At 42.4% G+C, this 6,784-nt stretch overlaps 1 long non-coding RNA gene and 1 other non-coding gene across 2 annotated transcripts in view; one reads left to right on the forward strand and one right to left on the reverse strand.

The window, feature by feature from the left end:
- Window positions 1–2,964, forward strand: part of LOC118766163 — a 17,032-nt gene extending 14,068 nt beyond the window's left edge. The window contains exon 3 of the long non-coding RNA XR_005002073.1: window positions 2,953–2,964. This is a non-coding gene — a long non-coding RNA (uncharacterized LOC118766163). The remainder of the gene's footprint in view (window positions 1–2,952) is intronic.
- A 3,093-nt stretch (window positions 2,965–6,057) lies between these two features.
- Window positions 6,058–6,161, reverse strand: LOC115220325. Its single transcript, XR_003882507.1, has one exon. It is a non-coding gene; the product is annotated as a U6 spliceosomal RNA (small nuclear RNA).
- Between the last annotated feature and the right edge of the window lie 623 nt (window positions 6,162–6,784).

Genomic DNA, 6,784 nt, shown 5'->3' on the forward strand with positions numbered 1-6,784 from the left:
AAAGAAGCTCGTCATATATATATATATATATATATATGCGCGCGTGCGTGCGTGTGCGTATATATGTGTGTGTATGTGTGTGTGTGCGTGTGTGTGCGTGTGTGGTGCATGTATGTATCTTTGTGTCAGTCTGTGTCTCCCACTACTGCTTGAAAGCCGGTGTAGGTGTGTTTATGCCCCCATAAATAAGTGGTTCGCCAAAAGTGACCGATAAATAAGTACTAGGCTTGAATAAATAAATCGGGGATCGACTTGTTTGAATAAAAAAGCATTCAAGGCGGTACTTCAGCATGGCCGTAGTCAAAATGGCTGAAACAAGTAAAATATGTTATTATTATTATTTAAGACGACGTGATTCCACAATCATTAGAAATAGTGATTGTGAGGGGCAATTATAATTACAAGGGAAATAATTATATTCAGAACAATACTATTAAAACCTGAGCTGAACTGATTCAAGCCTATCCTTAGACTTCTCATCTCAGTCTTTGGTGGTTTTAATACCTCAAATTTAGAAGTCATGCCTGAAAATAGTTCATATGACTTACACGTTCATATATGCATTCTAGTCTACCTATCGTTCGACGATAGTTTATTTTTTATTATTATATCATGAAACTAGTATGTTATTTCATACACACACTATACTAATATACGAGCGGCGTTCAATAAGTAATGCCTCTGACCCACTTCCCATAGCAGTAGAGCAACGAAACTTGGCACAGTTATTAGTTTTTTTCTACATAGGAACCACCCAGAGTTACGTATTTCTCCCATCGTTTGATGCAGCTCTGGGGACCGTTTTTGTAGAAGACCCCAGCTTGGTGCTCCAACCACGACGTGACTTCAGAAATCAAGGCTGCATCATCTGGGAAACGCTTTCCTTTCAAAAACAACTTCATGGCTGGGAAGAGGTGAAAATCAGAGGGTGCAAGGTCAGGAGAGTAGGGGGATGGGGGACGAGTTCAAAGCCGCACGCCTGTGCTTCTAATCTGGCGACACGCGAGTTGTGGACCGGAGCGTTGTCCTGCAGGAGGAGGATGCCTTTGCTGATCTTACCCCGCCTCTTGATTTTGATAGCTTCTCTTAATTTCCTCAAAAGTGAAGCATAATAGGCTCCTGTAATTGTGGTACTCTTTGCCTGGAAATCTGTCATCACCACTCCGTCCTGGTCCTAGACGACTGTGCGCATGACCTTGCCAGCGAAGGGCTGCATCCTTGACTTCTTTGGAGGAGGTGAGTAACGGTGCTTCCACTGCATTGACTGGGCTTTGGTCTCTGGGTCATAGTGATGGATCCAGGTTTCATCCTGTGTAATCAGTATTTTGAAAAGTTTTGACTCATCTTCTTGGCACATCTCCAAATTCATCCTCGAGCACTCGACGCATTCTTGCTTCTGGAAAGGTGTGAGCAATCTGGGAATCCATCTGGCAGACACGTTTTGCATATGCAAATGGTCATGAATGATAGTTTCCACAGACCCGGTACTAATCTTGACCTCATAGGCTATTTGGCGAATAGTTATGCGTCGATCTTCCAAAATGGCAACCTCAACTTGACGGACAGATGCCTCATCAATGGCAGAAGGGGTCGACCAGATCTGGAAGCTGTTTTCACAGAGTTCCGACCATGTTTGAATTCATGATGCCATCGTTTTACAAGGTCATATGATGGGGCATCATCACCACAAGTTACTTTCATTTCATCAAAAGTCTCCCGTGGTTTGCGTCCTTTCAAATACAAAAACCGGATCACTGCTCGACACTCAACAGGCTCCATTTCACACTTGACTCAGTTCAAACACCTGTAAATCAGAAACCACAATTAGTTCAGAGCTGTAATTCGCCACTTACTCTATAGAGATACAAATAATTGCACATGCAAAATTCCAGCTAGTTCAATCAACTGCAAGTGGGTCAGGGGCATTACTTATTGAACGTCCCTCGTGTGTACTTATACATGATACATGGTATGTGTGTTCGTGTACCTCTGTCTTTTATAGAATCGTACGGAGTACTCTAATTTTGCGTATTTTCATTTATTGCGAATGTGTGTGTATGTGTGTGTGTGTGTGTGTGTGTGTGTGTTTGTATGTGTGAGTGCCCAAAATATGACTATAACGGGAAACATAATTAAATATCTTCTCCAGGTGGTGCTAATTAATAATGACATTGGTCAATTCCAAACCTAAGTATATGTATGTGTGCGTGTGCGTGTGAGTGTGTGGAGAGAGACGGACAGAGACGGACAGAGAAAGAGATGGAGAGAGAGACAGACAGAGAGAAGAGAATAAATAATACTAGTCATTGTCGTTTGTTACACCACTAACATACCTACTGATGATATTGGATAAGGAAGGCGGCGACCTGGCAGAATCGTTAGCACGCCGGGCGAAATTCTTAGCAGTATTTCGTCTGCCGCTACGTTCTGAGTTCAAATTCCGCCGAGGTCTACTTTGCCTTTCATCCTTTCGGGGTCGATTAAATATGTACCAGTTACGCACTGGCGTCGATATAATCGACTTAATCCGTTTGTCTGTCCTTGTTTGTCCTCTCTGTGTTTAGCCTTTTGTGGGTAGTAAAGAAAGAGGTATTTTGTCTGACTTTAAGTTCTGAGTTCAAATTCGGCTGAGGTCGAATTTTCCTTTCATCCTTTCGCGGTTGATAAATTAAGTACCAGTTGCATCCTGGGATCGATCTAATCGACTGACCCACTCCTCCCAAAAAGATTTTGGGCCTTGTGCCTAGAGTAGAAAAGAATGTTGTTTGAGAAAGGCGGCGAGCTGGCAGAAACGTTTGCACGCCGGGTGAAATGCTTAGTGGTTTTTCGTCTGTCTTTACTTTCAAATTCCGCCGTGGTCGAATTTGCCTTTCATTCTTTCAGTTACATACTGGGGTCGATCTAATCGACTGGCTTCCTCCCACAAAATTTCAGATTTTGCGCCTAGAGTAGAAAAGAATATTGGTGTGTCACGCTGTATCGCCTCGAGAACTACGTTATGGGTGCACGTGTCTGTGGAGTACTCAGCCACCTGCACCTCAATTTCACGAGGAGGCTGTTCTGTTGATCAGATCAACTGGGATCCTCACCGTCGTGACCGACAGAATGCCACGATGTATATATATATATGTATATATATATATATATGTGTATGTGTGTGTGTGTGTGTGCGTGTGTGCGAGTGTGTGTGTGTGTGTGTATGTGTGTGTGCGAGTGTGTGTGTGTGTGTGTGTGTGTGTGTGTGTGTGTGTGTGTGTGTGACTTTTCAATGCTGCGTATTGAACAAGACCTGCTGCAAGCTATATCGCCGAGTATAACTATCTGTTAAATGGTTGAAAATTCATCTTTTTGTGGTTCCACTTAGCAGTTTGATAGAATAAATATGATACATAAAAAAATACTGGGATCGATATGAGCGATTAAACACTTCAAGTTGTTCCCCAAGCATGTTAACTGTCCAGTGATTATAACAAGTAAATGAATATATGTTGAAGAAGCAAGCTGAGATTTTCAACGCGTTCTAATCGATGTAAATAAACCAACACAGATTGTCAAGCAGGCTGGTGGTGCATACAAAGACACACACACACACACACACACACCCCTTTCTATATATATTATTTAATAGCAGTTTGACTCAGCTCCGTGCAAATTGGGGTTTCGTACGATTGTTGAACGAACCTCATACGTCGAGACTACGAAACTTTTAAGTTGTATGGAAATGAGTCAAACTGTAATTAAATCCTATCAAGAGCATTCAGAGAGCGCAAACCTCTACCAAGGCAATATCAACGCCCTTATTTCTTTAATTAGGCACAAGGCCTCAAATTAGAAGGGACAACACAAAAGACAACCAAAACAATAACTTAGGTACTTAAAAACATATAACGAAAGAATTATGAATATAAATGAAAATGAGAATGAAATGGCTTTCCTACCCCCTCCAAAGCAGGTAGGTCCATTTTACTGTTTTTAAATAAAGGGTGTACTTATCAGTCTTGTATCTTGTTAGTTTTCTTTTTGTTTAAAAATCCACACAATGTCACACCATGTGTTCCATCAAATCGTTAAATATTACCTCTTGTGGCAATTCACTGCAACGAAATAACATTCCTGTTAACATTATCCTGTTGCTAAATATTTCTTGCATCCTTCTTGCTCTTTCTTCCTCCAACAGCACCGCTTTCTCATCTCGATTTCCGTCAATTTAACACTTATTACATGTTTCATTTATAAAATTTTCTTCTCTGACTCTACACTCTTTTTGTAACAAATCATAGTCCTGTCATATTTCCCGCTTCGGTAGCTCTCTCTGTTGTTCCCCTCCACTCTCTTCTTCTGTTGCTAGTATCCCCGTCTCTGTTTGTCCTTCCTTCTCACTTTCATGTCTCTTCTTCTTCCGTCTTTCCTCCTCCTTACTAGTTGAAGGCAACAGTTTTTGTGTTCATTCCTCACTTGGCTCCTCATTCCTTCTTTTCTCGTTCTTGTTCTCCTTTGCCTTTCTTTTCTTCTTCGGGCTTTTAGGTGGAGATTCCACATTACTCCTCTTTCTTTCTGCCACAGTATATTTTCCCACCGTTTCCTCCTCCTCCGCTGTTGCGCCCCCTTCTTCCTGACGCTCCTTCTCTGCCTCCTCCTGCTTGTGTTTCTGGGGAAAACTTTGCTTTCATGTGTCCCCTTACCCCACATAAATAACATACCGGAGGTCTCCCCTCCACAACGATTCTCAATCTTGTCTCATCTGGTAGCACCAGCTCTTCCGCAATTTTGTGAAGGTCCGGCAGGCTGATATGGAGTGACACCTCCAGTCCATCAGTTCACCTCCGTCGTTCTCGATATCTTCAATACCTGAGTGTCTCCCTCTGAGTTATAGAGGATGGCTGCCACCAGCCACGCCTCATCAATTTCTGGGGGCACTCTACCTATTTTTACTCTGGCCGCACGTTTTCCACAGTAAGTAGGTAGCAGTGCCCACACGGCTGATCTCAAAGGCACAGTGGAGTGCTTCTTCGCTTCTTCTTCGTTTACGAAGTGTACCGCCGCCGTGCTGTATTTCTTTCCTCTCGTGTAATATGTCGTAATATCCTTTATCTCTCGTAGACGTTTCTCTACTACTTCCTCCGCTGCTACTTCAACTTCTTTCGTTGTCACATTCAACGTTCTATAAATAAGCGTCCTTTTTTCAGTTTTTTCAAGTATTTCTTTAGGGGGCGTCAACCTCAGGCTGTCTCCCTTCTTCTCCAACAAACCATTATATTTTAAAAAAATTCTTCTTTAACTCGATTTCATGAATCTGCAGTACCTCTACAGACAGGCTTTTGCCGGTCACCGCAGCGTAACTCCCCGTTGGTTTACTTTCCATGTCAGTGTTATTCATAACTTCACCCATAAATGAGGAAGAAAATAAAAGCCAGTTAGCAACAACAATTTCAACAATTCCAGTTAATATCAGTTCAACAATTCAGTAAATTAACAATACAATACAAGAAAACTCACATGGAGCGAACACACTTCTGAACACAGCTCAGAATCAAATGATTCGAAAAACAACTCTAACGACAACGCCGGCGGCCTCTCAACGATTAGGCAAAGATGCTTTTTAAAATGAGAATATCTTAAATGAACTCGACTGCTCTCACAAACAGGAATGCTAAAAATGAATCCGACCGCAATCAAATATCAGGTAAAAAGTTCCGGATAAATAATCCAGAAAACTTATCAGGTTCACAATGGTAATCATGGAATGTGAAGGTGGCTGCAGAAAATTTAGTAACAGTAATAAATAGTTTGTCCTTATCCAATACAAGCCAAAGTTAACAAATTCATCATTCAAAATAATTTTAAAGGCGGAGGTAATAATAATAAGTTCTACTGAGGAATTTTTAAATGAATACCATGAGACCTTTTGGTTTCTCTTATCTAAAATTTTGACCTTCCCTTAGCATTCCTGTTTTTTTTAGAGCGACGTATATGTATGTATATGATTCATTGATTGATTCTAGTTTCAGCTCATGAGCTGTGGCCATGCTGGGGCACCGCCATTAAAAAAAAAAAAAAAAAAATATGGAACGCTTCACGAATTTGCGTGTCATCCTTGCGCAGGGGCCATGCTAATCTTCTCTGTATCGTTCCAATTTTTAGTATATGTACTGCCGAACTGCAAAGTGTTAATATCTATGTATAATAGATATTAATAGATATTAACTTCCCAGACACGGAAGTTCTGAAGCAGGCAGATCTCCCTAGCACCATCACAATCATGCGCAAGGCCCAGCTGAGATGGGCGGGCCACGTCTCCCGCATGTCCGACACTCGCATCCCAAAACAGCTCTTCTACGGTGAACTCGGCCAGGGCAGGCGCAAAGTCGGAGGGCAGAAAAAGCGCTACAAGGATAGTCTCAAGGTCTCTCTCAAAGACTTCTCCATCGGAACAGAGACCTGGGAGACACTTGCTGCCAACCGCTCATCCTGGCGCAGCGCAATCACGTGGGAGCAGGACAGCCGAGGAGGGACGGATTCGGTCAGCGCGAGCAGAAACGTCAGATGCGTAAAGTCAGAGCCGCCTGCACCAGTAGCACTGCCCCTACCCACTTCTGCCCCACCTGTGGGAGGGGCTTCCTTGCCCGGATTGGCCTCACCAGCCACCTCCGGTCTCATGGCGGCAGTTCCATCAGATGATGTCAGTTGGTCATCTTCGAACCGAAGGACGAACATTAGTTATGTATAATATATATAAACAATATGTTAGTTTTATTTAATTTCTGAACAGTTTTGTTGCCGTTTG

This window comes from Octopus sinensis, linkage group LG1 (genome assembly GCF_006345805.1).
Source record: "Octopus sinensis linkage group LG1, ASM634580v1, whole genome shotgun sequence".
Taxonomy (NCBI): domain Eukaryota; kingdom Metazoa; phylum Mollusca; class Cephalopoda; order Octopoda; family Octopodidae; genus Octopus; species Octopus sinensis.